The following is a 21,977-nucleotide window of genomic DNA, read 5'->3' as shown; positions in this document are numbered from 1 at the left end:
TGACAGAATCGCAGGAGATTTCACGGATATCATAGTTTCCACAACACCGTGAGAGTAAGAGCATGCGGGATCCCAGTTTATCTTTCAATAATGATCCTGAACAAGGCTGTGACAAAGAAAGGAAGTCTGTTTCCTTCCCTCTGAAACATTTCATAATTCCTGCCCAATTTGATTGCTTTCCGAAAATAAGAAAATCTTTCATAGTCTGCATTACCATGGGACGAACGGATTTTAACTGGAAGTTGATGCAACGCAACTTTTCACTGTGGCCTTTCCTCTCAGCGATGTTTGCTCTCAGGGCTTTCCTGCTCCTCATCTTCCAAGTATTAATACAACATCTGTAACACCAAATATTGCAAATTACATTAATCTTACAACTGCACTGGGTGAGAGAAAAATAATTCCAGACAACAAAAACATGTTATCACTGGATACGGAATGTGGAGTGGAAATGGTTACACTATTAAGCCCTGAAGTCATTTTGACTGATACTTGAATATTGAATTCAGAAAATTCTTGGGAAACATGCAGGAAAGCATAAGAGGCCCATCTTGAAGAAAGTTCTATATTTAACATTTTAGCAGCTTATATGGAATACAATCTCAGAAAAAGATATGCAACACATGAAAACTCACTGCCCACCCCTTTTCACACTATTATGTAAATGACTGATATTTTTTGAAGAATAAAAACTTTAATACAGTAAAAAACAAGCTCTAATACTGGCACCATCAAAGGAAGAAGTATTAGTTTACTAGAGTCCCATTTCAAAAAATTTAACTAAAGTCTTGGTAAAAATCAATTATGCCCCAAGACTACTTAGTGACCATGAGGAAAAACAGAAGCTATTCTTAATAAGTATTTATTTTTCCTTCCCCAACTTCCTGTTCAAAACCAAACTCCAATCTCTTTTTTTTCTTAGTTTTTAGCTGGAGGGACAGCAAGTCCCGAGGTGGCATGAGAAACCCAAGCAACTTTCTGGCACTCATGGATAGACGAGCAAAGCAGTCGGAGTGTTCACCTCCTGGGATGTTGACCAGGAAGTGACCGATGAAGCTCTTCTCCTGGGAATGACTTTATTAAAACCTTTATCCCCTCGAGTTTAGGTACTCTGATCTATGGATGTTACCAAAGAATCGGCTATCAGCACCACCTCCTGACCTGTCCTTCTGCAAACATGTTTTCTACGTTCTGGATCTTTGTATGCAAGTGTTTTTACCTAATGTTATAGATAATTTTCTCACAGGGCACTCTCGGTGTTCTAAACATGACTAAAATGTTTATCTCAATAACTTTTCTATCACCATTTTAGGCAGTTTATAGGGGCTGACTTGTGCTTTATGTATACTATAAAAGTTATATATTTGCTATGAGCCCAACAAATTACATTCTAATTTAAAATTTTTACAAACAGTAATCCAGAATGATAAACAATAATTTCCTGCCTTGTGAATAGGAAGTGGAGTCATTATAAAAATCGTATCTAAAAAAAGAGGAAAAAGAGGAGAGGTTTTTGGAATGTTAAAAATTCTCTCTGAGCATCCTCTCTGAAAGAAGTTGTGGTAGTAAATGTCATGTGAAGGAATGAATATGCGGCTTGCTTTTGGAAGTCCTTTCTGGTTATTTTCTCTAAATATTTTTCCGTGCTGTTTTTATGATAAGAGTGCCTTCTCAGAAGTGGCTCTTTGTTGAAGGGGGAGCACTTCCCTTCCCTTCTCTGTTAATGGAAGATTTTGTCATTAGCTTGAAAACAGGCAAGCATGTGGTGATTTGTGTAGTGCAAGGTAAATGTTCCTTATCCACGTCCCTTCCTAGCCTCTGAGTGGGTCTAGTGAAAAGGACCTGCCATTGTTTTCATCATTTGCAAGGTTCTCTTTATTGGAAAATAGAGAGCTGGTAGAATTTGTGTTGGGGACGATTCTTCTTTCTTGAAAGGATGATAGCATGACTAAAATTATGGAAGCATAAAAGCTGCAGGTTTTCTATAATGGGCACTGCTCAGTATTATTAATAACCGTGCACAAGGCACTTTTATGTTGGCAAGTGGCTTCAATCATTTTTATCACGTAATAGCTGCAGAGATTCAGTGAGCTCTTCAATCTCTTCACAAGATTGGGTCCCAGTTACATGTGGAGTTTTAAGGCTGGGAGGAAATCCCCAAGGCTTATTCAAGAAATATTCTTGAATTATTAATTCAAGAAATATTTTTGAATTAATAATTCAAGAAATATTTTGTACATACAGACATACACACATGTGGACACATGCACACGTCAGTATATATCTGTAGGGATATGCCAGAGAGATAAACACAAGCCTTGCATTATCTCATTTAATCTTTACCATATCCCTATGAGAATGACATTATTATTATAACCTTTTCACAGATGAAGAAAATGAGGTTTAGGAAAGTTAAGGGATTTATCACAAAGGTAACAAGTGGCAGAGGGTGGACTCAACTCTAGTGTGTCTGATTTCAAACCTCACACTCTTAGGCTAGACTTCTCTGATGACAGACCCCATATCATAGGCAGGAGGATGCTCTGTGCTCTCCCACACAACCCTTCTCCCATATCGTGCCTGACCCAGAGGCCCAGAGTCAGACTAGCGATGGAAGCGGAAGATGGTCTCATGCAAGCACCAGCCAGAGATGAGGACACTCAGCCTCCCATCACCCCCGCACAGCCTCAGCTCGGCAGACACTGTGCATTCCAGAAAATAAAAACCAAAAGAAGGGAAAAGAAATCAGTGATGATAGAACTCAATACATTAGGAAACTAAAATAAAAAAATCAGGAAGGGTTTAAGAACTGATTTTAGGAAATACTGACAAAGAAGCTCTGACAATGTTGAAGAAGGAAAACAATATATTAGGAGAGTAAAATGAGATAGAGCCATTGACTCAGAGGGGATTAAGCAGCTGATTATTAAAAAGAGCTGTGTACAACTCACTGATACATTTTAAAAATCACATTGAAATAGTTGATATCTGCGTTAATACCAATTAAATATCAAAAAAGACTAAAGAGGTAGAGAGCCTTGAAAGACAAACATACGTGGAGGAAAGAGAAAAAGGATTTCAAAGAATTAAGGATTCAAGAGGAATTAGTCTCTACTACTTTGCTGGCAAATTTTATTAAGTCTTTAAAAGACAATATATTTTTAATTTTTATGTTTCCTTGAGAGTGTGTGTGTGTGTTTGTGTTTGTTTACACAGCTATTGAGTGTTTATTACTTGCCACAAACCCTGGTAAGTACTTAATATGAACTATTATATTTAACACTCACAATCTTATGAGGCACATACCATTGTTACCCCTTTTTTTACAAATGGGAAATGAGTTACATGACCAATATGAGACAGCTAGTAAGTAGTGTAACTGCATTTTTAATTGACATCTGTCAGATTTAGGAGCTTAGATTTTAACCACTACCTTAGATTGCTTCCAGAACATAAGCTGTAACAGAATAAAGAATTTCATAAAACAAGCATAGTATTGATGTAATCATTTTTCCAGTAATTTTCCCTAAAGAAAAAAATTTGGTATGGAAATTATAACAACATGAATAATATGATCAAGTATGTTTACTTTGGCAATACCGGGAAATGTATTACATCATTAAGTTGAAGAAAAAAATCAGAAAATTAAAGTCAGAAAAAACTATTTATAAAATTTAACTTCTATTCCAATTAGAAAAATAACCCTATTGTAATATCTGATTCTCAGTGGTAAAATATTAAAGAAGTTTTCATTAAAAGTGAGAACAAAAAGAATATACACTCTCTCTTGCATTATTTATGTTGTTTTAGAAGTTCTAATCAATGCAATCAAATAAAAAAAGATTTAGATATTTGAAAGTTCTGATGGAATTTGTTATAATTACATACAGATTCTCCATGTGAAAATTCAAGAGAACCAAGGTAACAATGATAAAAAATTTAAAGAACAATTCAGTAAGTGGTATGAATAAAAAGGACTATTAAAATAATTCTATATCTGCCTGTGCTCATTACCTAAATTTTTACTGAGGTCATTTTTATTATCAATTTAATAGCACTATTTGAATATTAATTTTAGTTTCACAGGCCTTTTATTTTTTTGATGGTATTCTTTACCATTCTTTAAGAATCATAGTTTATATCCACTTTTGTTTTATGTTTGATTACATTCTCCCATACTAGAAAAGCTTCCTAAGGCTGTGGCTATTTCAAATGGACTTTGGCAGAAATAATAAGCATGTGCCCAAATGCCACCTCCTCCTTCTGAATATATAACATATACCATTAAAAAATCGTGCATCTCTTCCCCAGCCCAGATGTGGTCTGCAATTTTTCTCAATAGAACTACTGTTAACTGATAGGCACTGACTTATGAAATATAACTAAGTTTTCCTCCCTGGTCTAGGAACTTCAGTTCATCCAGTAGATTTCCATTCCTGTAGATTTCCATCAGTCTACCCTGTAGATTTCCAACTGGGAAGGACAGTCTCCCAGCATTCTATACAACTATTAACTTGCTACAAGCTCAACTTTGTTGAGTCTTCTCAGAAAGGTCAAGGGCTATAATGTGCAATCTCTTAGAAGGTAAGTCCTTTTAGACATGGGATTAGCAGAGGTTGTGACAAATTGATTCAAAGGAAATACCAAACTTCACTTCTGAAATATCTCTAACCTGTAGCCTTAGAATGAAGAGCCTGACAGTTCTTTTATACCTAAACTGTCAAAGCAGTCATTGCATCAGAGGTCTGTAGTTCATGGTCAAACAGTCATTTTCAGCCGGCAGCAATTTTAAGAGCTCAAGTCAGACATTTGGAAAGGTCCAAACTTGATTAAAGACAGTTAAATACCAACTGAAAAAGAAAGATACAGTATTTCACAATACTATCCAGTGAAAATTGGTGTAATTATACAAGAAAATAGTATGATTATGATGACCAAGAATATATGATTCAGAAGATAGAGACACTAACTCATTCCATGTCTCAGAAAATAAGCGTTAAAACAACTAATATCCACAAAGAATTATATTAGGCACTGTGGAGTTAAAAGTATATTAAAGATAAAATAGGTATGCATAAATATATTAACCCACAGTGTTTACCTTTAAGAAGAATACACAAACATTCAAAATTGGAGCACAGGAATCACTGATGTAAATCCCATGAGTGAATTACATTTGCACAAGGAGATGTGAACTCATTAGTACTGGTAAGTGTTGAATGATCTGACCCTATCTTTTTTTCTATACTGATTCCATGCTACTTCCCACTCCATTGGTTCCCTCAAGGCATTTTGACCTCGGGGCTCCACTGCAAAACCCTGTAGGACTCTATTCACATAGACTACCATACAATTCTATATCATGTCCTGGAACGGCCTTGTTTTGGTCCTTGGAAAACACAAACTCTTGTTCTACTTCAAAATTGTTGCCTATGCTTTTCCCTATGTTTAAAATGTTGTTCCTGCGCACTCCCATTCTTTACTTGGTTAACTTCTTTTTATCTTGATGCCTCAGCTGACATTTTACTTCCTCAGCAATGCCAATTCTGAATAAACTCCCACATTCATTCTGACCTTTATTGTCACATTGTATTCTGTACTTTGCCTTCACAGCACTAGTTAAAATGTTTAATTATATATTTATTTGAGTTTCTACAACTGAATTGTATGTTTTTTTGAGAGCAAAGATTATATTTATTTTATTTTATATCTATATATTTTATTTTATATACCAGGTGTCTAGCAAAGTCTTTGTTATTTAGTAGGCCTGAACTTAATAAAACATTGAATGGATAAGTAAGTGAAAGACATATTACCTAAATACATTAAGGGATAACATTATCAGTGGCGTGGTAGAGATATAGAATAGGATTTACATGAACTCAGAAAAGTGAAAAACCATTTCTAACTGAACACTGGAAAAGACTTCATGAATTTGGTGGTAACTGAGATGGAAGAACAAGTAACATCTGGACCGTGAAATGTACTAAAATTGATAGAAGAACAACTCTGGAGTCCAAGAGAGCTCTAAATTTAAGTAAGTTACATGAATTTGGATAAATCACTTAAGTGAGTTGTTTCATATGTGAAATAGAGGCTATGAAAATTAAAGTTAAATTGGATAACATTTTGAAACACTCATTCAGTTCCCAGCACAAAGCAGATAGTTGATACATGGTACATGATAGCTATTATTATGTAGATGAGATCGGGCTTTCTGGACCAACTAGACGGACTGAATCAAGGAATGAGGTGGAAAAGTGAAGGGATGGAGAGCTGAGGATTTGGATTTGACTGAAACTGCAGTGGCCTAAAGGGAAGGAGAAGGAAATATGGTTTGAAAAAATAGTATCCAGATATTTTCCCTGGGGTTAGTAGGGAGTCATGAAAGGCTGGAGAGGGTGAAGTGATCAGAGCAAGGCTTCTGGAGTGTTGATCTGGCAGCTGTGTTGGGAGAGAGCTTAGAGAAGGGAGAAACCACTTTAAGTTGTTATGGCAATAGTGGAGCAAAGATTCTACCGGTGGCACAAATTTGTGGGAATTCAGAAAAGGCAGAGCACTTGGAAACCATTTTCTAAAATACTATTTACTGTGTGAATTTTAAAAAATTAAATGGACCTGAGAATTTGAGGACCTGAAGGCAAGCCGGACCTTTTTGCAGAGCTAGAACACACTGTAGCAATTTGGCAAAAAATTAAAAAATATTAAAAATTTTAGGGCAATTTTTTTGATGATTATCTTTGGTGAAAGATATGCAAAAATGATGTGTACATTAAATAACTGGTGGTGATATTTAGATATTTACATATACTTTAGATAAATAGGAAGAGCATACTTACTGCTGAAAGCAAAAATTGGGGTGAAAGGAGAAGAATATGAGATATCTATACATCCATCATAATGCTGCCTTCCTCCCCCAGATAGATTTTATCTCTATGTGTATATTTATGACTATATCTGTATCTATTTTTATCTATATTTTTCGATTTATTTCTATAATTACTATTAGAGGTTAGTTATTATAGTCTATAGCACAAATTAGTACAGTGCTTTTAGAAAGTGCTTTTATATTTGTCTCTACATATCAGATTCTTAAAAATCTGATAGTATATTCTCTAAGACAGAATCCATGGTTGAAATGCCATTAGAATCACAACCATAATGTCACACCCAAAGCAGACACTCAGATAAGTGAATACGTACCTGTTGAACAAATAAATAATTCAATTAGTAAATAAAACTTTGATTCTTTAATCCCAATTCTAAGAATTTATTGTAAATAGGTAGTCAAAAATATAGGGAAAAACTTTAGAATTTTAAAACTTTAGAAGACTTTAATATGAATTTATAAGAATCATAATTTAGTAAAACCATAAAGACATTACAATATATTAATGATTAGGAAAATTGTGGTATGTCCGCTCAATTGAAAACAATATTATATTTTATAAATAACATCTATACAGGGTTTATAATAACATGTTAAAATGTTAAGCTATATACAAGATTTTACATGCAGAATGAGAGTAAGTAAAACAAACTAATAAAAAAGTTAAGTAGTGGAAAAAATATGGAAAGCAAGCCATCTCATGTTAAAAATGGTTTTCTTTGGGAGATATGTCTAAGTACAATTCACTGTTATATTTTATATCTCTCAATTTTCTAAAACATCACTAATAAGCATGAATTCCTTTATTACAAAAAAAAAACTTAAAAATCCAGCATCATCACCACAAACAACAAATGAGCAAATATAAATCACTACAGAGGTGGGGCTTGTTATTGAAGTACCTATCATTGTTCTAATTTCTGCAGAATATGCACATCAAAGTTTTGGGTGTAGTGTGGGAGAAGCCATGCTTGATCACACACATTGAAAACTGCTGGCTTAAAAAATGCTCAGGAACACTTATTAGTGCTGTATTTTTCAGAGCATTCAATATACTCATGGTATTTTGCAAACTTATTTGACTACGACCACTCTGAAAAACATTTCCAAGTCCTTCTCACCCTAGCCAACCTTTTGGTATGTAAAAATTATAATACAAACCAAAGTCACCATTTACTGAGTCCTTACTACCTTACATGTCAGATATAATGCTAAGCATTTTCATACACATTATCACATTTAATACTTGCAATAATTCTATTAGTCATGTACCATTATTAGCCCCATCATATCGATGAGAAAACTGAGGTTATGAATTCTGCCCAAACTTACATAGCAAGTAGCAAAGACAGCTCCTAAATCCAGAACTTGAGATTTTGTACAGTACCAGATCTTGCCTCCTATGATGTTGCTTTATTCAAAATGTACTAATAAAAATATCATTAAAAAATATTCTAGATGAGGATTACAAAATTGTTCTATCTCCCTTTCTATGGGCTCATACTGCTGCAATCTGCAAAAGAACGAAATTTGCATGACTTTCATTAACAATAAAGCCAGGTTATATCTTTAATCTTTAGAACAAATGTTTAAGCTGAAAATATTTCTGACATTTTAATTTATTATCTGTGTTTGAGGTGGAAAAATACCTTGGAGATAGTGTGATTTGTGCTTTGGATAGGAAATGCAATATCAATCATTTAAATATTTTCCTACAACTCTTTCTAGATGTTTGTTGCCAGGATGGAATGAATAAATGAAAGTACAATCTGAATAAAATAGTTCTTATACTATATTAAAGGATACATGGTCATAAGTGGGAGAAAAGAGAGGTAGTTTTACCTCTCCAAAGCAGCTGAGAGAAAACTGCCAGTCCTGAATGGTTGTTATTTCTATGGCATTTCACTTTCTAGGTGTGTATGTCCTTAATCTGTACCCTGTTGTAGTTTAGCATAATAGGATGACAAATTAAAAAAAAAAAAAAAAAAACACTTCCATTTAAATGAAGGGTCATTTTAACTCCCATAAACAGTTTGTTTCGAATGGATTGCATGGCTACAAAAAGAAAGGCACAGTTAGATACTTCAGACTCTTGGTGAAAGGAGTTTATTCTGAAACCAGAAGAAACCAATTGTCCAGTGGAATCTATGCAATTGAAGACTGGAGTGCTGCCACAGCTCAGATGTGGGAAGGGCTGGCTTGAGTAGTTTTCTGCAAATACTCTCTTTACAAAATATTAACTTGAGGTATGTAATCCAATTCAATCAGAATTTACTCGTATAACCATATACTCAGAGGCAGTGAGGGATCGGGGGAAAGAGATTTGCATAGGCTTGGAGCCAGGTAGACATAGGCCATCCCTGCACCATGGCCCTGAACATCTCTCAAAGCTTCTGTTTCTTCATCCATATGATGAAGGAATTATGTAATCTGGATATAATATTAATATGATTTTATATCTGACACGAGCTGCACAGTGTTTGGTCCACCGTAAATAAACTTTGCTGGTTCTTCACAAATGACAAATAGGTACAGAAATTCAAGAGGAAGAAATTATTAAGAAAATATTTTCAAGAAAATGTGTGATTTTCTCCTCTTGATGACACTAAACAAGGATCAGGTATTCTTTTCTAGGTTTTCTAGCCCTTTTCTGGTGAGATTATAATCTTTAAAGTTTTTCAAAAAGTAACAGCAATAAAACCTTGAAATCCCACACTGCCTTAGGAGGAATAGACCCCAAACAAAAGGGTCCATCCGAGTGATGGACCAGTTTATTCTGACCTTCATGCTAGTTCTCCTTCTCAGGGCAGTCATCTCCCTTTTTTAAACATAAAAATGACTGACAGTGATGGCATTTTTAAAAAAGACCATTTTCTCTCTTATTTGGGTCAATGATAGTAGTTTTTGTTTCTTTTACCCTTCATCAGAAATATTACAAAGTAATAAACACAAAGTCTCATAATATTTTGTGAAGTATAAGGACTGAGGAATATATTCTCTTTCTCTTCTAAAAGCACAACGAATCTCCTGGGCATGGAACCAACCCGGCCTTGTACCATGGTCTCGCATGCTCGTCTAGTGACAGTATTAAGATTTATATGTTTGCAGATGAAAGAAGCAGCATCAATACAAGGCACAAATTATTAATAGATGGTGTATGAATATTTTAAGTTTTATTTAAACTCAGAATTTAAATAATGAATGGCTAATTAGAATATAAATAACAAACAGACTATGAGGCAATCAGTCTGGATTCCCACCCAGAGCTGCCCCATACATGCTATGTGACCTTAGGCAAGTCATTTAACCTCCCTGTGCCTCCCCTATCCAGGGATATATGGAGTAGAAGGGAAAAGTAAAATTTAAACGGGCAAAGTAAAATTTAAACAGGTTCACTAGAGAAAACTTTCTCATTTCTCTCCATAAATTTCTGAATTTTAGAAAGATTAAGGAATGAGGTAAAATATTTGACTATTAAGAGTCTGGAGATTTCTTTAAATGAATAAATGCAAATATCAAACTGCTCAAGTATTTGGATACTACTGAATACATTTTAAACAGAGATATTGAGCTTTATTTTCAAATATCAGTATTTATGATATGCTACAAATTACAACTTTTACAACTATTTAAGAGTTTAGTTAAAAGTTTCATATGTCAACTATAAATATCCAAGGAAGAACATAGTCTTTCAAAATTATTTTAAGGGATAAAAAAGCCCAAACGTTGAAGATCATAGATATAAATTCCTCACTTCCTAACTTGTTTGGAAACTGAAAATTAGTTTTGGTGTATACCATGATTGTGATGACACAAAGTATATTAAAATACTATATTACTTTATTAACAATTAATATAAATTATTCTTAACATCTACAAATAGCAATTTTCTATTAAGATCTGGCACAAACTTATGAAATCACAAATAAACTCATGTTCAGATTCAGTCACAAATGTAGAAAGGCAACGTCAGAAAGGTAAGATTCAAAAACATCTAAAAAAGTTTGACAAAAAATATTATATATTCAACAAATTTAAAGCAATCATTTTGGCTTCATATTCTACTTAAAACAGCAGAGCAATCAAATTATGCAGCATTTTCAAGCTCTACATGAATGATTCAGCACATTTCTCTGTCAGCTTCATTCTCAAACTTATATATTAATGACAGCCTAAAAATTGATGAATCATGGATAAAGGAATAATTGTCTTTTCACTGGAAAAAAAACACAATACTTTAAACAATTAGCTTTTTTGAGGGGATGTTGATGATTCACTGTTTGACATCACCTCCATCCAGAAAGAAATTTCTATTTTTCTGTATCTAAAAGGTAGACATATTCCAAGCAGAAAAAATGACAAAGACGGGGTCACACAAAGGTCAAATCACAGCACTTCTTCAGGTCTGTCTCCAATGTAAGAAGGGCAGTCTGTACCGTTAAAGAGGAAGGAGGAAAATACACTTTCAACTATTAATAGTGATTACATCGGGGAAAGTAAAATTTAAACAGGTTCACTAGAGAAAACTTTCTCATGTCTCTCCATATATTTCTGAATCTTTTAAAATAAGTTATTCATATATTTTGTGAATAAATTGATTAGAAAAGCTAATCTTAACTCAAAATGGGGGAGGAGGGTTGTCTAAATTTTATGGTTTATAAAGTTTTTCACTTACCTCCTCTCAATTGATCTGTACAACACTCTTACTGGCAGATATTATTATCTCTATTTTATAGATGAGAAAAAACATCAGAGAGGCAGACTGATTTCCCCAAGGATATATAGATAGTAAATTTAAAGCCTAGTCTATCATTATCAAATTTAGGAGTTTTCTCTCTAACAGAACAGAGTACTCACCTTCAAAACGAAAAAACAGAGATATTGCCCAAGATCTCAGTGTCTTCCCCAAGGTCTTTCAATCTATTTTTCAACTCATCATACTCTGGTTTAGTATTCAAGGTTGTCAGTCATGTTAAGGCATCCAGGTAAGAGTCTCAGAGGAAAGTGAGATCTCATCTGTACTCAGATTTTAAGAACTAGGGCAATATTATAAGAATAACTTCATCATTTGTCCAATCTTTCAGAAGGTACTTGGAATTTTGCTATGAAGTCAATAAATTAAAATAAAACAAGCAAAATCGTTGGGAAATTAGTTTGCCTGATATTACCTTTAATAAATAACAATTATCAGAAATAGTAAGGGTTTTGTTTTATACTCAAGGCATGCTACTTTCTTGCTATTTTTAGTGACTTCACTATCTGAAATATTCAATGAATTATTCATAGCTACGAGGAAATGGCCATACCTTCTGGTTGGTATTTTAAAACAATGACAGATTCTAGAACATTTGCTGCAACCGAGAATGTCGGCTATGGGTAGGGTGGCAGCAATGCCACCAATTTCCCATCCTCTCTCAATAACTGGGAAGCAAGTATGTCATTTTTGTCAGGGAGAAATTTCAACACCCCCCCATAAAAATGGCACTGAAGAAACCATTAGGGGCCTATTATTTTAGAGGTGGTTGAAATCCTCATTCCAACTTTTGTGCTCCCTTTTATAGTATTCTCCTTATTTCCAAATCAAATTTCTTTTAAGTCACCTGATACTGCAATTTTTAAACTTGAAAAATGGACATACCTGTCAGAGAATGCTGCTGTGAGAAAGTGATAGGAATTGGAAGATGGTTCTCCAAATTATCAGGCACCCATCTTGCTAATTGCTCTCCAGCAAGCACCTATAATTATGATATGAAAAGAAACTTGCCGCCCCAGCGATGTGGCTCACATTCTGTGTCAAGGCAACCTTCTGCACTCTAATGAGCTCTGTTAGGAGACAAGAAAGAGTGAAGGAAGGAGAGTCTGGAGAGATCTGGGGCAAGGGCACGGGTGGTCATTTACTAGGGTGCAAACCTAACAGGTCTTGAGTGAAATTTTATGCAGCTTTTCTAATAAAACTTAGTAAGGGGCTTTTTAAAAAGTCTTTTAAAAAGTAGTGAGGATAAATTAGAGTCCTTTCAATGGTAAGGAGAAAGAAAAGGAGGAGGAGGAGGAAGAACAAAACAAGAGGGTCACTGTAAGGTAATCTTTGATCGTAAGGATCATCAAGACAGACATATCAAAAGTCACAGTTTTACTTCACCTTGAAAAAGTGACTGCACCATTCCTTACTTCAGTTTTCCTCACTTCTGAAATGAGGACACCTCAAAAAGTTGGTGGATTGATTAAATAAAAATATGTCTGCTCACTGCCTGGCAAATCACTAAATGTTAGGAGAAATCACTAAATGTTTATTAACTTTCTTTTCTCTATCCTCACGGAAACCAACCTCCATGGCCTGAAATACCATAAAATCTGCATTTATCCATTTTATTTTAAAAGTAATCCCTGGAGGACATAAGCCTCTTTAGAAGTTCCTGTCTCCATTCCCTCATCATTTTGGTTGTGCTATATTTCTGTAGCTCTCAAAGTATAAATAACTACCATTCCTTTTTCTCTGCTCAGTAACCTCGCCTAAGAGCTTTGGAAGGGAAGACCCAAAAACTTTAGGGAAAAAAGAAAACAAACAAAATAACAAACCAAAATCCTGCCTTAGTAAGTTCTCGGGCCATCAGACTTATTGGGTCAATTCCTAAGGCCTTCTAATGCCACATAAAAGAATTGTCAACTTTTATCAATGGACGGCTTTTGAATATTTTCTCTACATCCACCCTTGGTAAATTGTATCAACTACTTTCAAAGTCATGTTCAATTTTTCTTTTTATTTACCAAATACTATAAAATTACATATGATTCCATAAATGAAGAACTAGGAAGTAGGAAGAACTAGGTCACAGGGTCAATACAATGCTACTTTAGGAAAGAAACCAATGATAACTTTGTTTTCCCTAACATCAAAATCACAATTATTGTTTTGCTACAGATAGATCTTGGTCTCTGGATCCAGAGGGAATCAGTCTCAAATTCAAAGTCTGTCACTTACTAGTTGTGGAAGGATTAGCAATGTTTTAACTTCTGAGTCCTAGAGATCTCATTCCTATGTTGCAGATACTTAACAGCCTCCTCTGTGGGTCATACTGTGAACTTTAAATGAAACAACTGGGCAAAGTGGATACTACAGACCCTGAAATGTAATTTTTCAATGAATATTAACACACTTATAAAATTTCACTTTATCTCAATTTGAAGTCCTCCTCTGCCTGAAAAAAAATTAAAGAAAGAAAAAGATAAATTATTGGGATCAGAGGATTTACTTGGTACCCTGCAAGTTTTTGAATATAAAAATGGAAATTAAATAGGCTTTCAAACTCCTTGTATACACTTCCTTTTCCTTTCCTATGTTTTAAGTAATGCCATGCATCATTTTTACCCTCCTATGCAGATTTTCAACTATCATAGTATTTATCTGCCTCTCTCAGTAGATGGGTTCTGATTAAGTCAATAAAATACTGCATTTCTCCCACATATTCATTTATAGTGTATTTGTACTGGTATTTGTTTCTGGGAACATATCAAATTAAATACATATACATATATACTCACTAATATTTATTATTTATATATGGATATGTTGAAGATTTCAAAGAATGTTTTAAACATGAATACAATCTACAGGGACTGATTTCAGTGGAAAAAAGAGAAGAAAATAAAGAAAAAAAATAAGTGAAAAAAATAAACATGAATACAAGGTTTCAAAATGAGGCCAAGAGAAAAGATAGAAATGACTTTCATTTGGCATTATAGGATAAAAATCTGTTTAGAACAAAAAGTATCTTAGTGATCATATTGTTCAATCTCATTTTCAGCTGAGTCAGACATGGTCCTGATAGATAAAATGGCTTGTTCAGGTTATAGAAGTTATAAATACAGCTAGATGCAGAATTCTGAGATTTGGAGTCCTTTCACTAATAGAAAGGAGAAGGAGAAGGACAAAACTAAGAAGTCATTATAATGTTCATCTTCAGAGTTCTTAAAGATCATTAAAAGGGATGCTAATGACTACCTGCTTTCTATATTAGGCTGTATCACAATACCCCAAGCTAAAGGAGAAAGTGAGACTTTATCTTTGATCCTAAGATATCCCTTTGTGGTTCTTAGGCCAGTGCCAAGGGCTTTATTGTGAGTCCCTAAAAACATGCATAGTGTTCACTAAAATCATAGGAAAATGATTTCATGCACTGGAGTTCAAAAGTCCAATGCTTAAATATGCTGTTTACCTTTCATGTGATTTTTAATAATAGTCAGAGGCTGTCTCAGTTTTGTCATCTATAATATGAGGAATAATAATAGTACGAACATCACAGAATAAGTTTATGAAATCAGTGAGAAACTACATGTCAAGTGCTTTTTATATTGCCTACAATTTAGTATGTTTTCAATAATTGGTTCTTCCCTCCATTGCCAATTGCACAACACAGAGAAAGTGAAGCCCACATTGAGAAGCTTGAGATTAGGTGATAACGTGAACGATGGAAAGTCCAGGCAGTTTCTACGTAAGCTTGGAATGAAGACAATCAAATGAGTTAATTCTCCTCTCAGTGTTCGTTCCAACGTCAATATCCACCCACCTTAGAGGTTATCAGCTGAATTTCATCCTAGTGAGTCCTGAGCCTAAAGACATGATCTGAGTTTTTGTCTTTGTAGAAAGTAGCTGGTAAGTAAGGGTTTTCAAATTCTTGGGTATTTAAGCCTCACTTGGGCCAGAGACCACACCAGGCTCCCTCTATTCATTCAAGTGTCTATATCCTTATAGAAACCAATACTTCTCTAAAGAGGTAGAGAGAGATCAAAGAGGAGAAAAAAGGAGGATGAGTATGGGGCGGGTGGTAAATAATTACTCATCCAAACAATTATATTTTTGGTCATCAAGGGATCCATTTGGAACATATATTATTTCATTTAATGTTAACCACAGTATTTAAGATAGATATTATTTTTCTCATTTCCCAGAAAGGCTAAATATCTTGCCTGATATCACAACCAAAATAGATTAAACCTGGAATTCAGACCCAAGTCTGACTCTCAAATCCATATTATTTTCAGTTGACTCAATACATAATTAATACAACCAAGCCATGATCAATATTAAAATAACCTAAAAGCAAGGAATATTAATCTTCATCTGCTTAAGAGTTTATGCAAAAATACTTGGAGAGAGCATTTTTAGTTACTGCCCAACACAGAGAATAGAAAATAATCGCAGGTATTATTAATTTTTGGTGACCATTTATTTCTGTCCTACTATTTAATAATAGGGGGCTTACTAACAGCTAGAATTAAGATTGAGACAGATATTTAACTTCTAGGGAGGCATATTAGTATAAGGAAGAGGGGAGAGAAGGAAGAATATTTTAGTAGTTTTATAATATTCAGAAATATTTTTAAAGAATCCATTAATTCTAATAATTAACATTTCTTTTAGGGAACCCTGATTGAATCTTGACTTATTTGCCCAGATGTTTGTAACAAAAGGATCATTATGTTCTTTCCTTCTGTGTCACAGTTTTTGCATAATGGCTGTTTTATTTTGAATGAATTGATAAGTTAGCTTTCACAGGAATATCACTAATATACTTAAAAGCCCCTTTCACAGCATCAGAACAATGCCTCCATTTCAGTTCGTGATTGTCTTCCACACCCCTCTGCACCTGATTCAACTTTCACTGTTAGGATTCCTAATGGCAGTCTTCCTGAACACTGCCTATGAACTTAAGTGAAGGAAAATTTATGTCAGGATGTTCTGATGACATAATGTACGCCCAGGAGAAATGCAATCTACAAGGTGGGAAATGAGTGCATGAAGTTAAATGAAGAGCAGTCTGCTGACATTTTCAGAGCTTCATAAGCCAAATTACAACTTCTTGAACTCACCTTATTAAGTTTACACGTCAATCTTCTTTCTCCTAAATTTCTTAGCAGTTCAGCCAGCTCTGAACACATGCACTCAAGAAAGATTCCTGCATATTCCAACCTACTCTGTGAATAATCCACATTGCAATTTGCCATTCGTGTGTTCGAATGGTTTCAGAATTAAAGGGGATGAAATAGTGGTTTTAGAGGAATAGTAGGTCTTTCAAGAAGCTTAAAATAGGGAAGGCCTCATGATGAAGGAGTAGGAGAGTGCTACCATTGCATACTTAATTTAAAGAGGCCAGAGTTATCTTTAATATCCCCCAACCCAAACCAAACCAAATAAACCTAGACATAAACTTAAAATGCTTAAAACCTATATGAGAAAAATTGTGAAATAATTATCCATTATAAATACTTGACTTAAACAATTAGAAAAGTAAAATGTTCATGGGTAGGGAGACCAAGGAATATTGGATAGATCCCAGTTCTCTCTAGGTAAATTTATAAATTTGGTGGGATCCCAATACAATACATATATTCTTTTTTTGTACCTAGACAATTTGAAGACAGTGCTATTCTTGAAGACAAGAGTGGCTAGAATAATCCTGAAAAAGACAAACAATTTGGGGACCAGGCCTACCAAATTATAATGCCTCTATGATTAAGTCAGCGTCATATTGGCTCAGGAATGAATTTACAGATTAATTGAACAAAAGCTAAAGGTGTGAATGTACACAAAAACATATGGAATCTTAATACATGAGAGAGATGGCATCTCAAATTAGTAGAGAATGGATGGACTTTTAAATAAATGATACTGGAAAACTGGATAGCCATTTGAAAAAAGATAAATTTTTTTCATTACCCCGAATACAAATTCCAAATAGTTGAGAGAGCTAAATGTTTTCTAAAAGGCTGTAAAGGTACTAGAAAATAATGGATGGATTTCATTATATAATGAAGGGAGGAAATTTTCTTTAACAATGATTCAAAATCCAGAGCAATAAAAGAAAACATTGATGATTTCAGTGACATTACAAAGCATTTATAACTTAAAAAGCATTGACAAAGACAAAAGAAAAATTTTAAAGTTTGGGAAAATTTGTACAGAACTACATAACAGAAAAAGAGGTTTAAAATCCCTAAGACATAAAGAATTACAAAATTAAGAAAAGAAAGACTAAGAGAAAAATGGACAAAATACGAGTTCACAGAAAAACAATTTAAGATGGCCAGTAAATATATGAAATGATACTCTCACTAATGAGAGAGGTATACATTTTAATGCTTTTAATGTGTTTCAGAAAACACTTTAAGAGAAAAGTTAATAAATATAAAATTAAATAATGAATCGATACTCTTTATTTTTAAATATGAACTGAAAATATCACTATAAACTCCTGACATTTTCTTTTTGAAAATAATGTATTTCTTCTATGCACTTATAAACAGAGCTTCAAAATGTGTGAAGCAAAAATAGATAGATACAAAAAGAGAAATGGAATTATAGTTGGAAATGCCAACATTTCTCTCTCAATAATTGATAGAACAAATAAGCAGAAATCAGTAAGGATACAGATAGCCTAAACTATCAACCAACTTGTTCTAATTGATATTTATAAGGCAATTTACCTTATAAATATAAATATAAAACAGAAAAAAATGCACATTCTTCTCAAGGACACATGGAACACACACCAAGCCAGAACATATTCTGAGTCATAAAATAAACTGTTACAATTATATATATTTATATACACATAGCTACATACATTCTTGAACAATCACAAATTAAATCAGAAATTAATAATAAAAGAGATCTAGAAACAATTCTAAATATTTGGAAATTAAACACATACATTTAAATAACTCAAAAAGAGATCACAAGAAAAATTTGTAAAATATTGATCTAAATAAAAATGAAAGCACACTCTGTGAGAGGCAGCTAAAGCAGTGCTTAGGGGAAAATTTATAGCCATGAATATTTATATTAAAAAAATAAGAATGATCTAAAACCAGTAAACTAAGCTTATATCTACAGAAACTACAGAAAGATGAGCAAATGAAACACAAAAGAAGAAGGAAAATAATACTGAAACTAAAAACAGAAAAGAAATAGAGAATATCAATTAAACCAAAAGCTGGCTATATGAAAGGATCAATAAAATTAAAAAATCTCTAGCCAGCCTGACAAAGAAAAAAACTGGAAGAAAAATAATCAGCATAAGGAACGAAAGAGAAAACATCACTATTGGCCCCAAAGTCATTAAAAGAACAGTAAGAGAATACTACAAAAAAAATTTATGCCCATAAGTTATACAACTTAAATGGTTTTATTGGTGGGTTTTATCATATATGTAAGGAATAAATAAGATTTCTAAAAAATTTCTTCCATGAAATAGGAATAAAAAGGGAACAGTTCCTAATTTATTCTATGATTCCAGCATTTTCTTAATACTGAAACCAAAGCTATTACAAGAAAATTACAGCTCAGTATTCCTGAAGAACATAGGCACAAAAATCTTTAACAAAATGTCAACTTATCAAATCCAGTAATATATGAAAAAGATAATTGTCACAACCAAGTGGAGTTTATCCCAGAAATGCAAGGCTGGTTGAACATTCAAAAATAAATTATTATAATTTACAATGTTAGCAGGGTATATAAGAAAATTACATTATCATTTCAATAGTAACAGAAAAAAACCATTCAATCAAATTCACCATTCATTCATGATAAAAACTCTCAGCAATCTAGGAAGAGAAGGGAACATTCTTAACTTAATAGAAAGCATACACAAAAAAAATCTACAGCTTATTTCATAATTATTGAGAATCACACATATATAGTCTTTTTCCCAAAGATCAGGTCAAGATGTCTTCTTTCACTATTTCTATTTAATATCAAACTGGAAGGGAGATCAAAGATGGCGGAGTGGTGGTGACGGCCTGAATCTGCGCTCCTGGGAAGGAAGGCATCGATCCGGACCTGCCACAACGCTAGAAGACCGCTCCCACACAGGAACAGCGGTGTGAATCCACGGAGAATCAGCGTGGGACAAACAGAGCGAGTGAGGTCTGAGGTGAACGAAAATTGGGAAGGCGGGACAGACACTAGCCAGCGGAGCGCGGGTCGGATACACCCGCCCCCAGCCGGGGCGGGTGCAGCCTCTCGGGAAAGCGGCTAGCCCTCTGCTCCCAATTGAACAGAGCCCTGACCCAGGCCAGCACAGAATCACTGAGGGATACGTGGCGCATTGGAGACAGGAGGCTTTTTTTGAGAAATTACCTTAGAACCTGGGGGATCTCAGCTGAGACAGCGCTTGGCGAGGAGGGACGGATCTACCCCAGGGCAGAAAAACACAAAAGACTCCCGGACAGCAAATAGCGTTGTACCCCGTGCTGCCTTTTTCGGCAGTTCTCCAGCCGGTCACCCCCGGTGCGTGTCCTTGCTGGCCAGCCCCTGGGCAGTGGCGGTCTCTGCCTGCCGGGGAGCCGGTCCCCTCCAGCCCCGGAGCTTGGCAGGCGCCATCTCGAAAGCGAGAGCGAAACGGCTCGGGAGCCAAAAAGTGCCCAGCGGCTGTTTCTGCCGGTGCTGCCTTTTTCGGCGGTTCTTCAGCCGGTCACCCCCGGTGCGTGTCCTTGCTGGCCAGCCCCTGGGCAGTGGCGGTCTCTGCCTGCCGGGGAGCCGGTCCCCTCCAGCCCCGGAGCACGGCAGGCGCCATCTTGAAAGCGAGAGCGAAACGGCTCGGGAGCCAAAAAGTGCCCAGCGGCTCTTTCTGCCCGTGCTGACTTTTTCGGCAGTTCTCCAGGCGGTCACCCCCGGTGCACGTCCTTGCTGGCCAGCCCCTGGGCAGTGGCGGTCTCTGCCTGCCGGGGAGCCGGTCCCCTCCAGCCCCGGAGCTCGGCAGGCGCCATCTTGAAAGCGAAGGCAAAACCGCTCGGGAGCCAAAAAGTGCCCAGCGGCTCTTTCTGCCCGTGCTGCCTTTTTCGGCGGTTCTCCAGCCGGTGACCCCCTGGTGCGCGTTCTTGCTCGCCAGCCCCCGGGCAGTGGTGGTCTCTGCCTGCCGAGGAGCCGGTCTCCTCCAGCCCCGGAGCTCTGCAGGCGCCATCTTGAAAGCGAGGGCGAAACCGCTCGGGAGCCATAAAGTGCCGAGCGGCTCTCTCTGCCCGGCGCCCTCCGCTGGTCTCTGAACCAACGCCAGGAGTACGGGATATGCCGGGGCTGCGCTCGGGGTGAAGGGGCAGAGCTGCGCTAAGGCAAAAAAAAAAAAAAAAAAACAACACGAACAAGAAGAATAGGCTCGCCGAACTGTATATTTTATTCTTGGTAAATTTCTTCTGGGTTTTGTTTGTTTGTGTTTGTGTTTGTTTTTGGTTTTTTTGGGTTTTTTTCTTTTTTTTCTTTCCTTTTCTTTTCTTTTTCTTTTTCTTTTTTTTTCCGGCGGCGGACAGCCTCGGCGGGCACCTTTGCCCTCTGGGCCTCTGGCTGCCGCGCCTTTTTGAGCGTGGAGGTTGGATCCCCACCACCCTCGGAGCTGTGCGGGCGCGCAGACGTCATCTTGAAATCCACTGCGAAACCGCCCGGGACCCAGCCGGGCGAGCGTGAAGGGGCGGAGCTGCGCTAAGGCGTAAAAACAAAAACATCTAATGGCCGCTCCGGACCCAGCCCAGCGGAAGTGAAGGGGCAGAGCTGTGCTAAGGCGTAAAACAAACAAACAAACAAACAAAAAAACATTGAGTCGCTGAATTATATACTTCAGATTTGTGTATCTTTCTGCCTTGCGGTGTGGTGAAGTGCTATGTAGTTTGTTTTTGTTCATTTTTGTTGGCGTTTTTGGTGTTTTTTGGTTTGGCTTTTTGCGTTTCTTTTCTTTTTTTTTTTCTTTTTTTTTTCTTTTTCTTTCTTTCTTTTTCTTCTTTTTTTCTTTTCTCTTTCGTTTTCTCCTCTTTCTTTTCTTTCTTTCCTTTTCTTTTTTCTTTTTTTTTCTTTTTTTTTTTCTCTTCTCTTTCTCCTCTCTTTTCGCCTTCTAACTGGGGACCCACGGTGAGCTTCGGAACGGGCCAGGTCCCTGGCTCTGGTACATACCGGATCCTGAGTAGTCACCCCCAGGGCCGGAGATCTGCGGGCACGCAATTGCCACTCTAGGGCCCACAGCCAAGTCACTGCGGAGCAATAGGGTACCAAGAGGCTCCCTGGACGGCCCTCTCCCCTGGTCCACAGACCTTATATAGGATC

This window comes from Eulemur rufifrons, chromosome 7 (assembly GCF_041146395.1).
Source record: "Eulemur rufifrons isolate Redbay chromosome 7, OSU_ERuf_1, whole genome shotgun sequence".
Classification (NCBI taxonomy): Eukaryota; Metazoa; Chordata; class Mammalia; order Primates; family Lemuridae; genus Eulemur; species Eulemur rufifrons.
The sequence above is the reverse complement of the archived record's forward strand: the minus strand, read 5'-3'. Positions refer to the sequence as shown.